Source organism: Salmo trutta, chromosome 15, assembly GCF_901001165.1.
Source record: "Salmo trutta chromosome 15, fSalTru1.1, whole genome shotgun sequence".
Classification (NCBI taxonomy): domain Eukaryota; kingdom Metazoa; phylum Chordata; class Actinopteri; order Salmoniformes; family Salmonidae; genus Salmo; species Salmo trutta.
Window position 1 is genome coordinate 40,707,589 of NC_042971.1, and position 23,258 is coordinate 40,730,846.

At 42.9% G+C, this 23,258-nt stretch overlaps 1 protein-coding gene across 4 annotated transcripts in view; it reads left to right on the plus strand.

The window, feature by feature from the left end:
• The first annotated feature begins 21,390 nt into the window (after nt 1-21,390).
• Nucleotides 21,391-23,258, plus strand: part of LOC115149052 (plastin-3) — a 31,859-nt gene continuing 29,991 nt past the window's right edge. For 2 of the 4 annotated variants that reach the window (XM_029691530.1, XM_029691528.1), the window contains exon 1: nt 22,407-22,590. The gene's annotated coding sequence lies outside the window, so the exon portion shown is untranslated. Of the gene's footprint in view, nt 21,516-22,405; nt 22,591-23,258 lie in introns of those variants that run through there. The other 2 variants (XM_029691529.1, XM_029691531.1) reach the window with 2 other exon arrangements.

The window sequence follows — 23,258 nt, forward strand, 5'->3', positions numbered from 1 at the left end:
TGGAAAAAAATACAGAAGGGGAAAAAGTCATTAATCCTCACACACTACTAATAAATAAATCTTTCCAAAAATTGTTCCACTCCTTGAGTCATTCAAAAAAACTCCATAACTCCCTACTCAGGCTCTGGGGCCTAAGAGGGTGGGGTCGCTCGAGAAAGTACTTCATGTAACTCCTCAGACATAGAGAGACAATCCACATCAAAAAGGGGAAAGGGGGATACCTAGTCAGTTGTACAACTGAATGCATTCAACTGAAATGTGTCTTCCGCATTTGTAATTTTTATTAGGATCCCCATTAGCTAACGCCGTAATGCTAGCTAATCTTCCTGGGGTCCAACACCAATTAACAAGACATTATAAACAACCACAAATCAAGACTTCAAACATTCAACAAGTAGACAATACCGACAATTAAAATATCTTACAGTAAACACATTTAACATTCAGTTGATGCTTTCTATTTCCTGTCCAGTCATACGGTCTATCGCATTAGATGTTTTAATTTTTTTCTTGAAGGTAGATTTACTTTTTACCTGAGAAATATGGATTGGTAAAGAGTTTCATTCAGCTATGGCTCTATATAAAACTGTAGATTTAAGGCGATTTGTCCTTGGCTTGGGTTGTCTTAGCTGTCCTGAATTTGCCTTTCTGGTTTGGTGGTTATGCCTGTTGCTAGTATGTACTAACTGGCCTGAAAAATACTGTGGTTTTTTGAAAAATATAACATTCCTAAAGAAAATCAGAAGACTGGATAGTAATTTGTTTTTAACATGAAGCCATGAGAGATTCTGATGCATTTGGATAATATTCATACGTATAGAGCAATGAAGAACTAATCTGGCAGCCCTGTTTTGAGCGATTTTGAGCTTTTTTATATCTTTCTTTGCTGCAGATGACCATATAACTGGACAGTACTCTAAGTGTGATAGGACCAGGGATTGAATCACCTGATTCAGTGTGCTAGATGTTACGTACTCTGAACATTTTCTTGTAAACAGCAATTCCCCTACCCGTAATAACAATATTATCTATGTGTTCTGACCATGATAAAGCTGAGTCCAACATGATGCCTAGTAGTTTTGTTTTCTTCACTTGCTCTACATGTGTTCTATTCATTGACAAATTCAATTGGGGAGCATCAGCAAGCATATATCTTGAACCAAATACAATACATTTTGTTTTAGAAATGTTCAACACCAATTTGTTCATATCAACCCACTCAGACACCATTCTTAGTTCACTGCTCAGTACATCTGTTAGCTCATTACATTCTGATGCTGCTATACATTGTAGAGTCATCATCATACATGACCACTCTTGCTTTGTTCATTACTGAAGGTAAATCATTAGTAAATATAGAGTAGAGAAGTGGGCTTAGGCAACTTCCTTGAGGATCCCCACAGTGTATATCTTTACTGTTTGAAAAGCTACCATTAAAGAACACTTCTCCTGGATAGCTTTCCATCCAGGATAGAGCTGCAGACTTGAAACCATAACATTTGAGTTTACCTAGTAACAGTTCATGATCAATTACATTAAAAGCAGCACTGAAATCTAGCAACACTGCACCAACTATCTTCCTGTCATCCATACTCTTTAACCAATCATCTGTTATTTTATGCTAAGGCCGTACTCGTATAATGCCCTTCTTTCTATTCATGCTGGAAACCTGATCAGACCATTACATGAGAAATAATCCTTGATTTGTACAGATACAATTTTTTCCAATAATTTACTTAACACAGGCAGCAAGCTTATAGGACGACTATTATGACGTAAACAGAGAGGTCTACTTTCTTGGGGACCTGAATATTGACTGGTTTTCATCAAGCTGTCTGCCCAAGAGGAAGCTTCTTACTGTAACCAGTGCCTGTAATCTGGTTCAGGTTATTAATCAACCTACCAAGGTGTTTACAAACACTACAGGAACAAGATTATCCACATGTATCAATCACATTTTTACTAATGCTGTAGAACTTTGTTCTAAAGCTATATCCGTACCCATTGGATGCAGTGATCACAATATAGTGGCTATATCCAGGAAAGCCAAAGTTCCAACAGCTGGGCCTAAAATAGTGTATAAGAGATCATACAAAAGATTTTGGTGTGACTCTTATATGGATGATGTTAAAATATTTGTTGGTCTGATGTGATTAATGAGGAGCATCCAAATGCTGCACTTGATGAATTTATGAAATTGCTTCTTCCAATTATTGATAAACATGCACCTGTTAAGAAACTGACTGTTAGAACTGTTAAGGCTCCATGGATTGATGAGGAATTGAAAACTGTATGGTTGAAATAGATGGGGCAAAAGGACTGGCTAATAAGCCTAGCTGTACATCTGACTGGCTTACTTACTGCAAATTGAGAAATTATGTGACTAAACTCAACACAAAGAAGATTTAACTTTATTATGAAGCCAAGATCAATGATATAAAGAATGATGGAAATAAATTGAGTACTTTAAATGAAATTATGGGTAGAAAGACAAATTCAACTCCATCTTTCATCGAATCAGATGGCTTATTCATCACAAAACCATTTGATGTTGCCAATTATTTTAATGATTATTTCATTGGCAAAGTGGGCAAACTTAGGCAGGAAATGCCCATGACAAACAGTGAGCAATTGTATTCATGTATAAAAAAAAACTAATAATGAAAGAAAAGCAATGCAAGTTTGAATTTTGTAAAGTTAGTGTGGGAGAGGTGGAAAAATTATTGTTAACGATCAATAATGACAAACCTCCTGGCATTGACAACTTAAATGGAAAGCTACTGAGGATGGTAGCTGACTCTATAGCCACTCCTATGTGTCATATCTTTAATCTGAGCCTAGAGGAAAGTCTTTGTCCTCAGGCCTGGAAGGAAGCCAAAGTAATTCCGCTACCCAAGAGTGGTAAAGCGGCCTTTACTGGTTCAAACAGCAGACCTATAAGCTTGCTGCAAGCTCTCAGCAAACTGTTGGAAAAAATTGTGTTTGACCAAATACAATGCTATTTCTCTGTAAACAAATTAACAAGACTTTCAGCATGCTTATAGAGAAGGGCACTCAACACTGCACTGACACAAATGACTGATGATTGGTTGAAAGAAATTAATAATAAGAAGATTGTGGGAGCTGTACTGTTAGATTTCAGTGCAGCCTTTGATATTATTGACCATAACATGTTGTTGAAAAATCTTAAGTGCTATGGCTTTTCAACCTCAGCACTGAATCCACAATATGGCAATCTATCTAATAGAACTCAAAGGGTTTTCTTTAATGGAAGTGTCTCTTATGTCAAACATGTAAAGTGTGGTGTACCGCAGGGCTTCTCTCTAGGTCATCTACTACTCTACTAGAAACCTACTACCAACTTGCAGACTTGTTTACGCTGCTGTGCGTTTTTGTTGCCGTTTTTACTTTGCTACCTGACGGTTTTTACTTTTTCATTACCGTATATTTTTACTTTTTCCCTCACTCAACTTTTTTTTTTCATTCAACTTTCCTACCCCGGAGGTTTTATCTGGACATGGTTCGTCAGGACTTCAAACAGCCGAAGCTAAGTAACATTAACATGATGCCTTCTAATTGCAGTCGTTGTACTCATAATATACAGGAGAACGATCGCCTTACGGCAAGGATAGCTGTGCTGCAAGCCCAGCTTCAGACGCAATCGTTAGGCAAGGGTAATTTCAGCGTCTGTGCCACCAGCAAGTACAGATAGTAACGTTAGTATAAACCCCCTCGCACGGTCCCCGCAGCCGGACATCTTTCTCATGGCGTCTGGAGGGAAACGCTGTAGGAATGCTCAACCGGTGTCGCTTATTCAGCCGACAGAAACTTTCAACCGGTTCTCCCCGTTAAGCGAGTCGGAGTCGGAGGCCGAGACTTCTCTGGTCTCTGCTCCTCCCGTTGTGGGGTCTGAGACGCCGACGGCTCCCACCATTAGCTCTGACAAATTGAAAACCCTAGTCATTGGCGACTCCATTACCCGCAGTATTAGACTTAAAACTAATCATCCAGCGATCATACACTGTTTACCAGGGGGCAGGGCTACCGACGTTAAGGCTAATCTAAAGACGGTGCTGGCTAAAGCTAAAACTGGCGAGTGTAGAGAGTATAGAGATATTGTTATCCACGTCGGCACCAACGATGTTAGGATGAAACAGTCAGAGGTCACCAAGCGCAACATAGCTTCAGCATGTAAATCAGCTAGAAAGATGTGTCGGCATCGATTAATTGTCTCTGGCCCCCTCCCAGTTAGGGGGAGTGATGAGCTCTACAGCAGAGTCTCACAACTCAATCGCTGGATGAAAACTGTTTTCTGTCCCTCCCAAAAGATAGAATTTGTAGATAACTGGCCCTCTTTCTGGGATTCACCCACAAACAGGACCAAGCCTGGCCTGCTGAGGAGTGACGGACTCCATCCTAGCTGGAGGGGTGCTCTCATCTTATCTACGAACATAGACAGGGCTCTAACTCCTCTAGCTCCACAATGAAATAGGGTGCAGGCCAGGCAACAGGCTGTTAGCCAGCCTGCCAGCTTAGTGGAGTCTGCCACTAGCACAGTTAGCGTAGTCAGCTCAGCCTTCCCCATTGAGACCGTGTCTGTGCCTCGATCTAGGTTGGGCAAAATTAAAAATGGCGGTGTTCGCTTCAGTAATCTTACTAGTATAAAGACCTCCTCCATTCCTGCCATTATTGAAAGAGATTGTGATACTTCACATCTCAAAATTGGGTTACTTAATGTTAGATCCCTCACTTCCAAGGCAGTTATAGTCAATGAACTAATCACTGATCATAATCTTGATGTGATTGGCCTGACTGAAACATGGATTAAGCCTGATGAATTTACTGTGTTAAATGAGGCCTCACCCCCTGGTTACACTAGTGACCATACCCCCCGTGCATCCGGCAAAGGCGGAGGTGTTGCTAACATTTACGATAGCAAATTTCAATTTACAAAAAAAAAACAATGACGTTTTCGTCTTTTGAGCTTCTAGTCATGAAATCTATGCAGCCTACTCAATCACTTTTTATAGCTACTGTTTACAGGCCTCCTGGGCCATATGCAGTGTTCCTTACTGAGTTCCCTGAATTCCTATCGGATCTTGTAGTCATAGCAGATAATATTCTAATTTTTGGTGACTTTAACATTCACATGGAAAAGTCCACAGACCCACTCCAAAAGGCTTTCGGAGCCATCATCGACTCAGTGGGTTTTGTCCAACATGTCTCTGGACCTACTCACTGCCACAGTCATACTCTGGACCTAGTTTTGTCCCATGGAATAAATGTTGTGGATCTTAATGTTTTTCCTCATAATCCTGGATTATCGGACCACCATTTTATTGCGTTTACAATTGCAACAAATAATCTGCTCAGACCCCAACCAAGGAAGATTAAAAGTCGTGCTATAAATTCTCAGACAACCCAAAGATTCCTTGATGCCCTTCCAGACTCCCTCTGCCTACCCAAGGACGTCAGAGGACAAGAATCAGTTAACCACCTAACCGAGGAACTCAATTTAACCTTGCGCAATACCCTAGATGCAGTTGCACCCCTAAAAATGAAAAACATCTGTCATAAGAAACTAGCTCCCTGGTATACAGAAAATACACGAGCTCTGAAGCAAGCTTCCAGAAAATTGGAACGGAAATGGCGCCACACTAAACTGGAAGTCTTCCGACTAGCTTGGAAAGACAGTACCGTGCAGTATCGAAGAGCCCTCACTGCTGCACGATCATCCTATTTTTTCAACTTAATTGAGGAAAATAAGAACAATCCGAAATTTCTTTTTGACACTGTCGCAAAGTTAACTAAAAAGCAGCATTCGCAAATGGAGGATGGCTTTCACTTCAGCAGTAATAAATTTATGAACTTCTTTGAGGAAAAGATCATGATCATTAGAAAGCAAATTACGGACTCCTCTTTAAATCTGGGTATTCCTCCAGGGCTCCATTGTCCTGAGTCTGCACAACTCTGCCAGGACCTAGGATCAAGGGAGATACTAAAGTGTTTTAGTACTATATCTCTTGACATAATGATGAAAATAATCATGGCCTCCAAACCCTCAAGCTGCATACTGGACCCTATTCCAACTAAACTACTGAAAGAGCTGCTTCCTGTGCTTGGCCCTCCTATGTTGAACATAATAAACGGCTCTCTATCCACCGGATGTGTACCAAGCTCACTAAAAGTGGCAGTAATAAAGCCTCTCTTGAAAAAGCCGAATCTTGACCCAGAAATTATAAAAAACTATCGGGCCTATATCGAATCTTCCATTCCTCTCAAAAATTGTAGAAAAAGTTGTTGCGCAGCAACTCACTGCCTTCCTGAAGACAAACAATGTATACGAAACGCTTCAGTCTGGTTTTAGACCCCATCATAGCACTGAGACTGCACTTGTGAAGGTGGTAAATGACCTTTTAATGACGTCAGACCGAGGCTCTGCATCTGTCCTCATGCTCCTAGATCTTAGTGCCGCTTTTGATACCATCGATCACCACATTCTTTTGGAGAGATTGGAAACCCAAATTGGTCTACATGGACAAGTTCTGGCCTGGTTTAGATCTTATCTGTCGGAAAGATATCAGTTTGTCTCTGTGAATGGTTCGTCCTCTGACAAATCAATTGTAAATTTCGGTGTTCCTCAAGGTTCCGTTCTAGGACCACTATTGTTTTCACTATATATTTTACCTCTTGGGGATGTCATTCGAAAACATAATGTTAAATTTCACTGCTATGCGGACGACACACAGCTGTACATTTCAATGAAACATGGTGAAGCCCCAAAATTGCCCTCGCTAGAAGCCTGTGTTTCAGACATAAGGAAGTGGATGGCTGCAAATTTTCTACTTTTAAACTCGGACAAAACAGAGATGCTTGTCCTAGGTCCCAAGAAACAAAGAGATCTTCTGTTGAATCTGACAATTAATCTGGATGGTTGTACAGTCGTCTCAAATAAAACTGTGAAGGACCTCGGCGTTACTCTGGACCCTGATCTCTCTTTTGAAGAACATATCAAGACTGCTTCAAGGACAGCTTTTTTCCATCTACGTAACATTGCAAAAATCAGAAACTTTCTGTCCAAAAATGACGCAGAAAAATTAATCCATGCTTTTGTTACTTCTAGGCTGGACTACTGCAATGCTCTACTTTCCGGCTACCCGGATAAAGCACTAAACAAACTTCAGTTAGTGCTAAATACGGCTGCTAGAATCCTGACTAGAACCAAAAAAATTGATCATATTACTCCAGTGCTAGCCTCCCTACACTGGCTTCCTGTTAAGGCAAGGGCTGATTTCAAGGTTTTACTGCTAACCTACAAAGCATTACATGGGCTTGCTCCTACCTATCTTTCCGATTTGGTCCTGCCGTACATACCTACACGTACGCTACGGTCACAAGACGCAGGCCTCCTAATTGTCCCTAGAATTTCTAAGCAAACGGCTGGAGGTAGGGCTTTCTCCTATAGAGCTCCATTTTTATGGAATGGTCTGCCTACCAAGGTGAGAGACGCAGACTCAGTCTCAACCTTTAAGTCTTTACTGAAGACTTATCTCTTCAGTAGGTCCTATGATTAAGTATAGTCTGGCCCAGGAGTGTGAAGGTGAACGGAAAGGCTGGAGCAAGGAACCGCCCTTGCTGTCTCTGCCTTGTCGGTTCCCCTCTTCCCACTGGGATTCTCTGCCTCTAACCCTTTTACAGGGGCTGAGTCACTGACTTACTGGTGTTCTTCCATGCCGTCCATGGGAGGGGTGCGTCACTTGAGTAGGTTGAGCCACTGACGTGGTCTTCCTGTCTGGGTTGGCGCCCCCCCCTTGGGTTGTGCCATGGCGGAGATCTTTGTGGGCTATACTCGGCCTTGTCTTCGGACGGTAAGTTGGTGGTTGTAGATATCCCTCTAGTGGTGTGGGGGCTGTGCTTTGGCAAAGTGGGTGGGGTTATATCCTGCCTGTTTGGCCCTGTCCGGGGGTATCATCGGATGGGGCCACAGTGTCTTCTGATCCCTCCTGTCTCAGCCTCCAGTATTTATGCTGCAGTAGTTTATGTGTCGGGGGGCTACATCTGGAGTATTCTCGTCTTATCCGGTGTCCTGTGTGAATGTAAATATGCTCTCTCTAATTCTCTCTTTCTCTCTTTCTTTCTTTCTCTCGGAGGACCTGAGCCCTAGGACCATGCCTCAGGACTACCTGGCATGATGACTCCTTGCTGTCCCCAGTCCACCTGGCCATGCTGCTGCTCCAGTTTCAACTGTTCTGCCTGCAGCTACGGAACCCTGACCTGTTCACCGGACGTGCTTGTTGCACCCTCGACAATTACTATGATTATTATTATTTGACCATGCTGGTCATTTACGAACATTTTAACATCTTGACCATGTTCTGTTATAATATCCACCCGGCACAGCCAGAAGAGGACTGGCCACCCCTCATAGCCTGGTTCCTCTCTAGGTTTCTTCCTAGGTTTTTGGCCTTTCTCAGGAGTTTTTCCTAGGGAGTTTTTCCCAGCCACCGTGCTTCTTTCACATGCATTGCTTGCTGTTTGGGGTTTTAGGCTGGGTTTCTGTACAGCACTTTGAGATTTCAGCTGATGTACGAAGGGCTATATAAATAAATTTGATTTGATTTGATTTGATCTACTCTTTTCTATTTTTACCATTGACCTGTGTGTCCATGTATGCTGATGATTCAACCATATACGCATCAGCAACCACAGCTAATGAAGTCACTGAAACCCTTAACAAAGAGTTGCAGTCTGTTTTGGAATGGGTGGCCAGTAAAACTGGTCCTGAACATCTCTAAAAGTAAGAGCATTGTATTTGGTACAAATCATTCCATAAGTGCTAGACCTCAGCTGAATCTGGTAATGAATGGTGTGGCTGTTGAAGAAGTTGAGACTAAATTACTTGGCGTTACCTTAGATTGTAAACTGTCATGGTCAAAACATATAGATTCAATGGTTACAAAGATGGGGAGAGGTCTAGCCATAATAAAGAGACACTCTGCTTTTTTGGCACAACACTCCAAAAAGAAAGTTCTGCAGGCTCTAGTTTTGTCTAATCTTGACTATTGTCCAGTCGTGTGGTCCAGTGCTGCAGTTGGCCCAGAACAGAGCGACACATTTTGCTCTTAATTGTAATCAGAGGGCTAATATTAATACTATGCATGCCAGTCTCTCTTGGCTAAGAGTTGAGGAGAGACTGACTGCATCACTTCTTTTTATAAAAAACAATGTGTTGAAAATCCCAAATTGTTTGCATAGTTAACTTACACACACACACACTTATCCCACCAGACATGCCACAAAGGGTCTTTTCATAGTCCCCAAATCCAGAACAAATTCAAGAAAACGTACAGTATTATATAGAGCCTTTATTGCATGGAACTTCCATCTCATATTGCTCAAATAAACAGCAAACCTGTTTTAAAAAAAAACAGTTAAAGCAACACCTCGCGGCACAACACCTCTCCCTTATTTGACCTAGATAGTTTGTGTGTATGCATTGATATGTAGGCTGTGTGTGCCTTTTTAAAAATGTGTGTAGTTCTGTCCTTGAGCTGTTCTTGTCTCATGATGTTCTGTATTATGTCATTCTGTATTATGTTTCATGTTTCGTCTGGACCCCAGGAAGAGTAGCTGCTGCTTTTGCAACAGTTAATGGGGATCCTAATAAAATACCAAATATTAGGTCCAGTGAATGCAGATTATTTATCCTTAGGTAGTGAAATAACCTTTGACTCTTTCCAGACTTCTGGGCACACCCCATACATCAAGCACTTATTCAAAATATGAGTGTTTGTGGTAGATATTTGGTTTGCTGTAACTCTAAGCAATTTGGGGTCACGATTATCTGTACCAGGTGACTTGTCATCCGAAAGAGACAACAGCATTCTTTCTACTTGATGAAATTCAAACATGCATTGCCTCTCCTTCATGATACAATCTTTTATAAGGGTATATGACATGGAGCCATCAGTTGGAATCATGGCATTCAACTTTTCCACTTTGCCTGTAAAATATTCATTAAAGTTTAACCCAACCCCTCTGAATCAGAGAGGTGCGGGGGCTGCCTTAAAAACACAAGAACAGATGTACTCTTCACCTTTATGCCATTTACCACACAATTCATCTTTGTGCATTGACCACTCCAGGAACATTCTTCAGTAGAGCAATGCAGACTTCTTCCGAGACACCAGAAATGACTCCTTTCCAGTTGCCCTTCTCCGTAGATCAAAGCAAGACACATTAAATTAATCAATTAGAGTGAGACCCAAAATACACCTTACCTGATCAGCAGAAACACACGAAATGAAAACAAGCCCACTTCTCATAAACGTCACCAATTTCACTTTACCCAAAGCTTTCCCCACCATTTTAGAAGCTTCAAATGGATTCACCAAATCTGGCATACATTGTTTTTCCAAAAACCACACTCCTACCAGATACAATGGGGTATGATGAGAACTAGACATATTTTCCACAGCAATTTTGCTCCTTTTACCATGAATTCATTTTTTCTACCGCCATTCGATTCAAGTTCCACATCAGCTTCCGCCATCCCCAGAATCTCACTCTGAGTTAAAATGTTACGGTGGTCACTTTCCAGGTAGTGTTTTTATTGTAGGCTACTCGCATTGTACAGATGATCACGCAAAGCCTCTGAGCCACATTGGGATTGTAACAACCCTTGGGTCGTCATTACGATCTCGCCTTAGCAGGTTGCCTGGGAGACCCAAGTTTGAGACTCAAAAGAGACGATGCACAGTCGTTGTTCACTACACTGGTGTGAGAAGTAGGATGGCACCCCAGAGGCCGTTGGAAAGGCGTGTACGGCCATGGTCATTCCACTCCCTCAACAGTCTTTACTCTGCCTCCACCCCAATGGACATTTCTTTATTCATCAGTGCCCGTTGTTATTATTTATATAGTGCTATTTCTATTGTTTTTATTACTAACTTCATTAGTCCTGCATGTTGGAGTTTGAAGCCTAAGATTTTCACTGTACCCTGCAATCACACCTGCAACCTTGTACATGTGACTATTAAACAATCTGAATCCTGAATGGAGAGGGTAGTGTAATGGCTAATGCTATCCAGGGATCCTTGGGACATCCCTAACCATTTTAACTTGTACAGGAAAACATTTATTTCAATATATATATTTAAAATGTACTTCAAATACACGTAGATACATTTGCTGAAATGTATGTAATGCCTGACAATATTCCAGATATGCATGGCTATGACATCTAGTCTACAGGGTGGCCAAAGTGGTTCCTAAATCTTTACGTATTGATCAATGGAGATTATTCTTTCAGCCACCAAGCCAAAACTTTGCCAGTGATATAATTTAGATTGTTATGGTGTGTAAAAATAAAACTTTTGATTTCACAAAATTTTTACATTCTGTCATAAAGAGCACATGTTCAAGTTCCTAAAAAACACATTTTCCCATCTCAAGACGTGAAAAACCCCCACAGTAATTAATTAATTAAATAATGAAAAGAATTGGCAGTTTTTGTGTGTTTTTTTTTTTCACCACAAAACACGAGAAAATTGCAAAAAATTGTGTAAAAGCAGGTGAACTGGTTCTACTATGCTTTGATTAGATGTTCAATGTTGGTTTTGAAATAAATATTTCAAAAGGAATAGTTTTGCTATATTAAAATGAGAGTTCAGTTCAGGTCACAGGGTTGACCTTAAAATCAGCCCAGAACTACACGGGAGGATCTTGTCAATTATTTCAAGGCAGCTGGGACCATAGTCACCAAGAAAACAATTGGTAACACACTACGCCGTGAAGGACTGAAATCCTGCAGCGCCCGCAAGGTCTCCCTGCTCAAGAAAGCACATATACATGCCCGTCTGAAGTTTGCCAATGAACATCTGAATGATTCAGAGGACAACTGGGTGAAAGTGTTGTGGTCAGATGAGACCAAAATGGAGCTCTTTGGCATCAACTCAACTCGCCATGTTTGGAGGAGGAGGAATGCTGCCTATGACCCCAAGAACACCATCCCCACCGTCAAACATGGAGGTGGAAACATTATGCTTTGGGGGTGTTTTTCTGCTAAGGGGACAGGACAACTTCACCGCATCAAATGAACGATGGACGGGGCCATGTACCGTCAAATCTTGGGTGAGTACCTCCTTCCCTCAGCCAGGGCATTGAAAATGGGTCGTGGATGGGTATTCCAGCATGACAATGACCCAAAACACACAGCCAAGGCAACAAAGGAGTGGCTCAAGAAGAAGCACATTAAGGTCCTGGAGTGGCCTAGCCAGTCTCCAGACCTTAATCCCATAGAAAATCTGTGGAGGGAGTTGAAGATTCGAGTTGCCAAACGTCAGCCTCGAAACCTTAATGACTTGGAGAAGATCTGCAAAGAGGAGTGGGACAAAATCCCTCCTGAGATGTGTGCAAACCTGGTGGCCAACTACAAGAAACGTCTGACCTCTGATTGCCAACAAGGGTTTTGCCACCAAGTACTAAGTCATGTTTTGCAGGAGGGGTCAAATACTTATTTCCCTCGTTAAAATGCAAATCAATTTATAACATTTTTGACGTGTTTTTCTGGATTTTTTTGTTGTTATTCTGTCTCTCACTGTTCAAATAAACCTAACATTAAAATTATAGACTGATCATTTCTTTGTCAGTGGGCAAACATACAAAATCAGCAGGGGATCAAATACTTTTTTCCCCTCACTGTAAACTTCTGACCTACTGGGAATGTGAAGAAAGAAATAAAAGCTGAAATCTCATTCTTTACTATTATTCTGCCATTTCAAATTCATAAAATAAAGTGGTGATCTTAACTGACCTAAAACAGGGATTTTTTACTCGGATTAGATGTCAGGAATTATGAAAAACTGAGTTTAAATGTATGTAAACTTCCGACTTAAGCTGGATTACCTCAACTAACCGGTGCCCCCTGTATTTAGCCTCGCTATTGTTATTTTGCTGCTGCTGTGGAATTTGGTACTTTTATAAAAAAAATTACTTATTTTTTTTCTTAACACTTATTCTTAAAGCAATGTTTACTTACAAGCCCTTAACCAACATTTCACTGGAAGGTCTATAACGGTTGTATTCGGCGCGTGTGACAAATAAAATTTGATGTATATTTTGCCTGTATGAAGCAGGATGTGGAATCTGACACCACTTGAAGCTGGGTTGTCCCTCCTACCATTTCATTCGCTTTTCTGACTGTCCATCAACTCCTGTCTAAACCCTACCTCACAGCCACTGACAACGTATATGCCTGGAAACCTTACATCGTGTGGTTTCGTCACTGTATTGCATAGAGGGATCCATTTTTGCCAGAAATCTCATCATTCATAAATTTTAATTAAGAAACACCTGTTTTTCCATAAACGGACAAGTTCCTAACGAGTTCAGGAAGCCAAGCTAGAGCTCTGAGACATTCACAGCAATGGGGCAGACATTTTGACATGCACATTTTCTCTAACACTAAACAAATGTATTTTACAGTTATAAGGAAGATGACTTCTCATAGTTAGTCATTTTATAATTAGATTATACTATATTTAGAAAGCATGTCATTTCAAGCCGTATTCATACAGTTTTGTTTAAGAAATACTGTACAACAAATATATATTTTTTTAAATCATACTTGACATTGTGACTACACAATGTTGCAATTTATAACAATTTTTACCAGAAAAGTGAGATTTTAACCTTTCTTGGAGTATGCAGCATTACTAGTTATGGTTTATAGCCCTTTCATAATAATTACTTCTGGAGATTACATTGTTGCTTTCATTTAACAGGTTAATGAGAGTGACATACAGTGCCTTGTAAAATTAATCATATGCCGTGGATTTCTTCACGTTATTGTGTTACAAAGTGGGATTTAATTGTCATTTGTCAACAATCTACAAAAAAAACAAATGTCAGTGGAAGAATTATTATTTTTAATTAAATGATTGACAGAAATTAAATGTAAAAAAAAAAAGTCAGAAGTATTCAGCTCCCTCCGTCAATATTTGTTATAAATACCTTTGGCAGTGATTACAGCTGTATGCCTTCTTGGGTACATTTTAATGAACTTTACATACCTTGATTGCGCAATATTCTTTTCATAATTCTTGAAGCCCTCATGGCTAGACCGCAATTTTCTTGCCATAGATTTAAGTCAAAACTGTAACTTATGTATGAACATATGATTCAACAACTGAGCCAAACTGAACAAGTTCACAGACATGTGACTAACAGAAATTGAATAATGTGTCGCTGAACAAGGCAGGGGGTCAAAATCAAAACAGTCAGTATCTGGTGTGGCCACCAGCTGCATTAAGTACTGCAGTGCATCTCCTCATGGACTGCACCAGATTTGCCAGTTCTTGCTGTGAGAGGTTACCCCAATCTTCCACCAAGGCACCTGCACGGCCCTAGCCCTCATCTTCCGATCCAACAGGTCCCAGATGTGCTCAATGGGATTGAGATCCGAGCTCGTCGCTGGCCATGGCAGAACACTGACATTCCTGTCTGGCTGGAAATCAGCCATACTGCTCGTTCTGTGTGTGGTGGTATAGCCATGCTGGAGGGTCATGTCAGGATGAGCCCGCAGGAAGTGTACCACATGAGGGAGGAGGATGGTGTAAGAGGCTTCGGTGTAACGCGCATTCCTTCGATGATAAACGTGAATCAGCCCATCACCGCTGGTGAGACAAACCGCGACTCGTCAGTGTAGAGCACTTTTTGCCAGTCCTGTCTGGTCCAGCGACGGTGGGTTTGTGCCCATAGGCGACATTGTTGCAAGTGATGTCTGGTGAGGACCTGCCTTACAACAGGCCTAAAAGCCCTCAGTCCAGCCTCTCAGCCTATTGCGGACAGTGTGAGCACTGATGGAGGGATTGTGCGTCCCTGGTGTAACTTGGGCAGTTGTTGCCATCCTGTACCTGACCCGCAGGTGTGATGTTCGGATGTACCGATCCTGTGCAAGTGTTACACGTGGTCTGCCACTGTGAGGATGATCAGCTGTCCGTCCTGTCTCCCTGTAGCGCTGTCTTAGGCGTCTCAGTACGGACATCGCAATTTATTGCCCTGGCCACATCTGCAGTCCTCATGCCTACTTGCAGTATACCTAAGGCACATTCACGCAGATGAGCAGGGACCCTGGGCATCTTTCTTTTGGTGTTTTTCAGAGACAGTAGAAAGGCCTCTTTAGTGTCTTAAGATTTCATAACTGTGACCTTAATTGGTCTGTAAGCTGTTAGTGTCTTAACGACCATTCCACAGGTGCATGTTCATTAATTGTTTATGGTTCATTGAACAAGCTTGGGAAACAGTGTTTAAACCCTCTACAATGAAGATCTGTGAAGTTATTTGGATTTTTACAAATGATCTTTGAAAGACATGGTCCTGAAAAAGGGACGTTTCTTTTTTTACTGAGTTTAGTTTTTCAACTTCGATTAGATGACAGAGTGCGACTTTCCAATGGTCCCGTTTAGACTTTGCCGTAGCGTAATGCCAAGGTTAACAACTAAAACCCTACCGACTGGTTGAAATAATGTTTCCATGTTGAACCAACGTGGAACAGACCTAGTGAATTGAAGTCTGTGCCCAGTGGGTATGGAAGCAGCGGTTAGCAAGTTTGCCTACATGCTGCTGGAAGATCGCATTGCACTGTTTTTCAACTAGCCTATGAAATTAGTTATTCCTTTAGAGTAGGGAGCACTGAAAACAAAGGTTATGTATCTAACAACAGTTATGTGAGCTATAGGGATCACTCCACTATATATAAGTCTACATCCGAGGTGAGGATTTACAGATTTACTCCCGTGTACACCTGTGTCACGGCCGGGGTCCGCCCATATAAAAATAAATATATATATTTTTTTTAAATACCCCATGGCCGCAACACATGTTTTCCACATCATTTTTGAGGAGCCGCTAGCACCGGAGGTCATAAACAGACAGGATAAAAAGTGCTGTCAGACAGGCATGTGAACATAACAGTCGGGAGGAATGAAGGGTTGGGGCGAAGAGATATACTCCTCCCCCCAGGGTCAGTCTGGTAGCACTCATAATTTACCGAAAGGGCATGGAGCTCACCCACCCTCTTCATGGAAGTAATTGCTACCAAGAAAACCACCTTCATAGATAGGTGTTTCAGGGAGGAAGACAACTGTTCGAAAGGTGGCTTTGCCAAAGCTGCCAAGACCACATAGCCATTGAGCGGGTCCTAGCTGGACGCAGGCGACGAACCCCCTTCATAAACCTGGAGGCCAAGGGATGGCACCCCATTGGCCTGTCCATCCACCCCGCATGGCAGGCAGATATAGCGGCCAAATACCCGCTCAGTGTAGAGGCTGCCAAGTCCTCATCCAAGTGAGACTGCAGGTATTGGAGGACATACTGCACCCCCCCATGACTCAGGCACAACCTCAATACCAGTGCACCAAGAGCAGAACAACCGCCAGTGCAACTGGTATGCCGCGGTTGTAACTAGCACCCTTGCACGCTGCATGGTGTTCATTACACCCTCCTATAGTCCTAACATGTACCACTGGTGCCGTTCAGTGGCCCAGCCCACAGACTGAGGCGGTGCGGCCTCAGAGTTTCCCCGACCTGAGACAGCAGGTCCGGTCTCAGGGGAAGTTGACAAGGTGTCCCAGACAACAGGGACAGGAGAAGGCTGAACCAGGGTCATCTGGGCCAGTATGGGGCCACCAGAAGCAGACAATGTTCTGCCATCCTGGTCCTGTCCAGCACAGTCTGGATCAAGGGAAAAGGGGGAAATGCGTAAGCTCCAGCCCTGGCCAATCATGAGCCAGAGCATCCAAGCACAGTGGCTCCAACATGGAGTACCACTGGGGGCAGTGTGCATTGTCCAGGGAGGCAAACCGGGAGAGTGTAGGTGGACCTAACTTGTCCCACAGGTGCTGCACGTAGAGGCGCTAGACGTCCCTGAGCCCAGAGAAGGAGCTCTCGTGCCATAATATGGAGGCAATGGGACCTCAGTCCACCCTGATGGTTGATGTAAGCCACCACTGTGGTGTTGTCCGTTCTCACCAGGACATGTCTTGCCTTCAGATGTGGAAAAAAGACTGCAGGGCCAGCAGTACAGCTCGGAGCTGTAGTGTATCGATGTGCCTGCCGCTCCAAGGGGGTAGCCAACAGCCACTGGCCGATCTGCCGTTGGTCACACCCCCCCAGCTGATCTGGGAGGCGTCTGTGCTGACCAGCTCCTGGCAGGGCACCCTCAGCATCTCCACCCCATCTGAGAGAAAGGAGTGACAGCACCACCTCAACAATGCCCTGAGGCATTGTGCGGTCACCAGCAGCTGGCAATAACGGTGGCGCTTTGGGTGCAGCTGGTGGGAGTTGAACCACCATTTAAGAGGCCGCAGATGGAGCAGGCCCAGGGGAATCAACAATGAGGACGCAGTCAGCAAGCCCAACAGGCATTGGCAGGTTAGGGCGGATACCACCCGCCCCTTATGAAAGTAGTCGAGGCAAGATAAGAATGCCTGAACCCTTCTGGTGGGCAGGCGTGCTCTCATGACGACAGTCCAGTTCCATGCCAATGAAGGCCACCCTCTGGGTGGGTGTCAGATGACTCGTCATTTACAGTAATGTCCAGCCCACCGATGTGGGTCAGGAGCACGTCTATCTGACAGGACCTGGGTCCTAGTCGGGGCACAATCAGCCAATCGTCCAGGTAATTGAGGATCAACAATCCTCGGATGTGAGAAGTGCCAGGACGGCGTCCATGCACTTTGTGAAAGTGTGGGGTGCCAAGGAGAGGCTGAAGGGAAGAGCCATAATTTTGTAAGCCCTCCCTTCGAAAGCGATTCGGAGGTACTGCCAATGAGCTAGGTGAAGAGGAACATGGAAGTACACATCCATCACGTCCAGCTTCACAAACCACTGGTCCCTGGACACGGCCTGCAACACACAGGCTGGGGACAGCATGTGAAACCTCAGTACCTTCAAGTACCCATTGAGGTTGCGGAGGTCCAGAATCAGTCGAAACTAGAGGTCGACCAATTATGATTTTCCCCAACACAGATACTGATAATTGGACGACCAAAAAAAGCCGATACCAATTAATATATATAAAAATTACAATTAACACTTAATACATTAATAAAATCAATTTAGTCTCAAATAAATAATTAAACATGTTCAATTTGGTTTAAATAAAGGCAAAAACAGTGTTGGAGAAGTAAAAGTGCAATATGTGCCATGTAAAAAAAGCTAACGTTTAAATTCCTTGCTCAGAACATGAGAACATATGAAAGCTGGTGATTCCTTTTAACGCGAGTCTTCAATATTCCCAGTTAAGAAGTTTTAGGTTGTAGTTATTATAGGAATTATGACGCGTCGACTATTTCTCTCTATACCATATGTATTTCATATGCCTATACGAACATCCAATAGTCACTTTAGTATTGCCAGCCTAATCTCGGGAGTTGATAGGCTTGAAGTCATAAACAGCACTGTGCTTCAAGCATAGCTAAGAGCTGCTGGCAAACGCAGTAAAGTGCTGTTTGAATGAATGCTTACGAGCCTGCTGCTGCCTAACACCGCTCAGTCAGGCTGCTCTATCAAATCATAGACTTAATTATAATGTAATAAACACAAATACAAGCCTTAGGTCATTAATATGGTCAAATCTGTAAACTATCATTTAGAAAACAAAACGTTTATTCTTTCAGTGAAATACGGAACCTCCCTGAAAGAGGCCCAGCTCTCCTGCAAGGCCTAGCAGAACACAGCAGAGATGGGGACAGATGGAGTCCTCACTGTCCACCAGCTGATGTCCAGTGCAGTGGCTACCCAAGTGAGTAGGCCTCTCATAGCCTCTTGAGCCACTGGCGCCCCCCCCCCCCCCACGTAGTGAACAGTGCCAGCATCGTCCCCCAGGAACAGCCCATCACTGGCCAACAGGGAACAGCTGTCGTTGCCATCGAAGCTATCAACCTGCTGACGCAGGGCATGCACCCTCCGTTCAAGGTGGTCCCAAATCAAATCAAATTTATTTGTCACATACACATGGTTAGCAGGTGTTAATGCAAGTGTAGCGAAATGCTTGTGCTTCTAGTTCCGACCATGCAGTAATATCTAACAAGTAATCTACCAATTCCACAACAACTACCTTGTACACACAAGTGTAAAAGGAATGAATATGAATATGTACATAAAAATATATAAATGAGTGATGGCCGAACGGCATAGGCAAGATGTAGTAGATGGTATAGAGTACAGTATATACATATGAGATGAGTAATGTAGGTTATGAAAACATTATATAAAGTGACATTGTTTAAAGTGGCTAGTGATACATCTAATTACATCAAGATGGCAAGATGCAGTAGATGGTATGGCGTACAGTATATACATATGAGATGAATAACATAATGTTTACATAACCTATCTAATATAAATAATATAAAGTGGCAAGTGATAAATTGATTACATAAATTTTCCCATTATTAAAGTGGCTCGAGTTGAGTCAGTATGTAGGCAGCAGCCACTCAATGTTAGTGATGGCTGTTTAACAGTCTGATGGCCTTGAGATAGAAGCTGTTTTTCAGTCTCTCGGTTCCAGCTTTGATGCACCTGTACTGACCTCGCCTTCTGGATGATAGCGGGGTGAACAGGCAGTGGCTCGGGTGGTTGCTGTCCTTGATGATCTTTTTGGCCTTCCTGTGACATCGGGTGGTGTAGGTGTCCTGGAGGGCAGGTAGTTTGCACCCGGTGATGCGTTGTGCAGACCTCACTACCCTCTGGAGAGCCTTCCGGTTATGGGTGGAGCAGCTGCCGTACCAGGCGGTGACACAGCCCGACAGGATGCTCTCGATTGTGCATCTGTAAAAGTTTGTGAGTGTTTTTGGTGACAAGCCAAATTTCTTCAGCCTCCTGAGGTTGAAGAGGCGCTGCTGCGCTTTCACCACGCTGTCTGTGTGGGTGGACCATTTCAGTTTGTCCGTGATGTGTACGCCGAGGAACTTAAAACTCTCCACTACTGTCCCGTCAATGTAGATAGGGGGCTGCTCCCTCTGCTGTTTCCTGAAGTCCACGATCATCTCTTTTGTTTTGTTGACATTGAGTGCGAGGTTATTTTCCTGACATCACACTCCGAGGGCCCGCCGGTCCCAGAGGTCTGACTCATGCCCCCGTCCAGGACTGGCAGCAGATTGGCTCTGCCTGCGGTGGCTCTGGACACGCTTCCTTGGCGTGGTACTGGGCCCAGTAGAGGGACTAACAGCTTGCTGCTGCATCACTCCTGAGGAAGGGAGATCGTCCCCAGCCTGGCCGACCCACTTGCGCAAGGCCTCCAATCACACCAGGTGCAGGTGTTCTAAGAACACCACACAAACAGACATCCAGTATGGCTCAAACCCAGGCAGTGCATACACGAGGTATGCAGATCCCCAGGGGGATGCCAACATCACACCTATCACAAAGGGAAGCCATAAGCTCAGCCAAGCCAACAAGGCCACGGAGCAGGGGTCCGACGCCCTGGAAGAGCTATGTCGTGACTCGCTTGGAGGAATAGGAACCCGGTAAGGGACTGCACCATATGGAGTAACTCCATTAAGGAACTCCATCAACTTAGTGGCAGCCCACCACCATACTCTTATATTCTGCAGGAGAAAGAACAAGAAAACTGCAAACAGCCAGTGAGTATACTTACACAGAAGATATTACACTTACCAGTGATTTACCAAACGAACTTCAGAAAGTTTGTACCTCAAACCATACGGACGATAGCCGAGAAAATGAAAGAGAACGTGTGTCGAGGCCATGGGGTTATATATAGGGGCGGACCCCAGCCGTGACACAGGTGTACACGGGAGTAAATCTGTAAATCCTCACCTCGGATGTATCCCTCCGCCACAGAGCGATACCAATATAGTGGAGTGATCCAAAATAGTGAAACAACGGGTTTGTCCTGTTGTCCTACAGCTCCAATTTTGACCGAAATAAACTGCTTTAGGGTTGTGTGAGTGATGACTCCCTACATAAACAATGATCATACAGTACTGAAATAATACAGTAATATAGCAGACGTTTTTATCCAAAGCGACATGTAGGGCTTTACTACACGCTACGAAATTCAGCCAACTTGGTTGTTCCATTAAAAAGCACAAAAACATAATCACTTTATTCGCCAAGTCCATTTACACATACCCGGAATTTGACTAGGCGAATAGGTGCTGCCAGCAATAGACAATTTACAAAAAGAACACAGACACAAAGTCAACATACAGAATATACAATATTGCAAACATAAAACAGGAGTATAAACTGATTTACAGTGCGTTTGTCATATTTGGTCCCGTGTAAAGGCGTTATTTTCTTTGGGTGCTGCAATCCGTAGTTTTTTTTATATAAACAAATAGCATTATCAGCGACCTCCACCAAGGGAGCAGTTGTTTGAGAGAGCAGCCCCGTCATTGCAAGTCAGATTTTTTGGTTTTGGCCTAGGATGCATAGAATTTGTTTTAATCAACGCCCACTGACAACTCTATAACAATCAGGACAAGGTACATAAAGCGTTAACTAATTGAAATGTATACAGTTATCGAGTGGTAATGCATGTTTGAAGTTGCTAACTTCATTGCAAAAACAGTAGATTGTGCAGCGCAATTTGACAGGGGTCACATAGAACGATACCAACTCGATGTAGTCGGAGGAACACTGCCAAAACGAATCGCCATTGAGATGTGATATACATATTGTGGAGATTGCATCACAGTTGTGTTTATTCCGGCAGCCCAATTCAGGGGTTTATTAATTACGGAAACAGTTTACCATTAAAGAACCAAACGAAAGCAAACAGCGCAAAACGAGTTTCTATTGGACAAATTCAGGTAGGTCCCTCCACGTTTCGTTCCATTTGCTTCCTTTTAAAAAACGTTTTGCAACAGAATCAGAATAATGATCGGGGCTCCCGAGTGACGCAGCGGTCTTAGGCACTGCATCTCAGTGCTAGAGGCATTACTACAGACCCTGGTTCGATTCCAAGCTGTATCACAACCGGCTGTGATTGGGAGTCCCATAGGGCGGTGCACAATTGGCCCAGAGTCGTCCGGTTTAGGGTTCGGCCGGGGTAGGTCGTCGTTGTAAATAAGAACTTGTTAACTTACTTGCCTAGTTAAATAAAGGTTAAATCAAATATAAAAATGATTATGCCCCTGATCTTTTTTCCACTAATTGGTCTTTTGACCAGTCACATCAGACCGTTTTACATCAGAGCTGATCTGATTGGTCAAAATACCAATTAGTCTAAATAAAATCAGAATTGGGCCCACTTTGCCTGCGTTTACACAGGCAGCCCAATTCTGATCTTTTGACCAATCAGCTCAGCTCTGATAAATAGCTGATGTCAAGATTTCTGTTGTGATTGGTCAAAAGACCAATACGTGAAAAAAAAGATCAGATTTGGGCTGTCTCTGTAAACGCAACCTGTCATTAATTTGCTCTTAACACTGATTGGCTCGTCAGTAGGCCGAGGTTGCTAGTGCATTTCACCCGCTCACTTTTCCGTGCATTGCTGGATGAGGGAGAAAGTCTCTGGGATCGAGCTGGACGTTGTGCGTAATTGTGGTGGCGTCTGAAGTAAGTTATTTTTAAGAATACAAATTAATGTTACATCATGGTTTGTTTAAACTTGTCAAAAACGGTCCTATTTTTCATCCATTAATTAATTATACTTTGTTTGCTTTATAGTAGTATCTGTTAGCGATTCAGCTATCAACCCAAACTAGCCAGCTAACCATCACAAACTATACCAGGGGAAATTACTTTGGATGTTGAGTAAATACATACATTCGGATCATTTGGATTTCAATATGCCCCTTGATTCTTTTCCTACTGTATTATTGATTGTATGTTTGTTTATTCCATGTGTAACTCTGTGTTGTATGTGTCGAACTGCTTTGCTTTAATCTAGGCCAGGTCGCAGTTGCAAATGAGAACTTGTTCTCCACTAGCTTACCTGGTTAAATAATGGTGAAAAAAAATTTAAATAAAAAATGTATGTGTGTGTGTGTGTGTGTGTATGTATGTATGTGTGTATATATATATATATATATGTATATGTGTGTGTGTGGCTCAAATAAGCAAAGAGAAACAACAGTCCAAGACATGAAGGTAAGTCAATCTGGAAAATTTAAGAGCTTTGAAAGTTTCTTCAAGCGCTATGATGGAACTGGCTCTCATGAGGACAGCCACAGGAAAAGATCCAGAGTTAACTCTGCTGCGAAGGGTAAGTTCATTAGTTACCA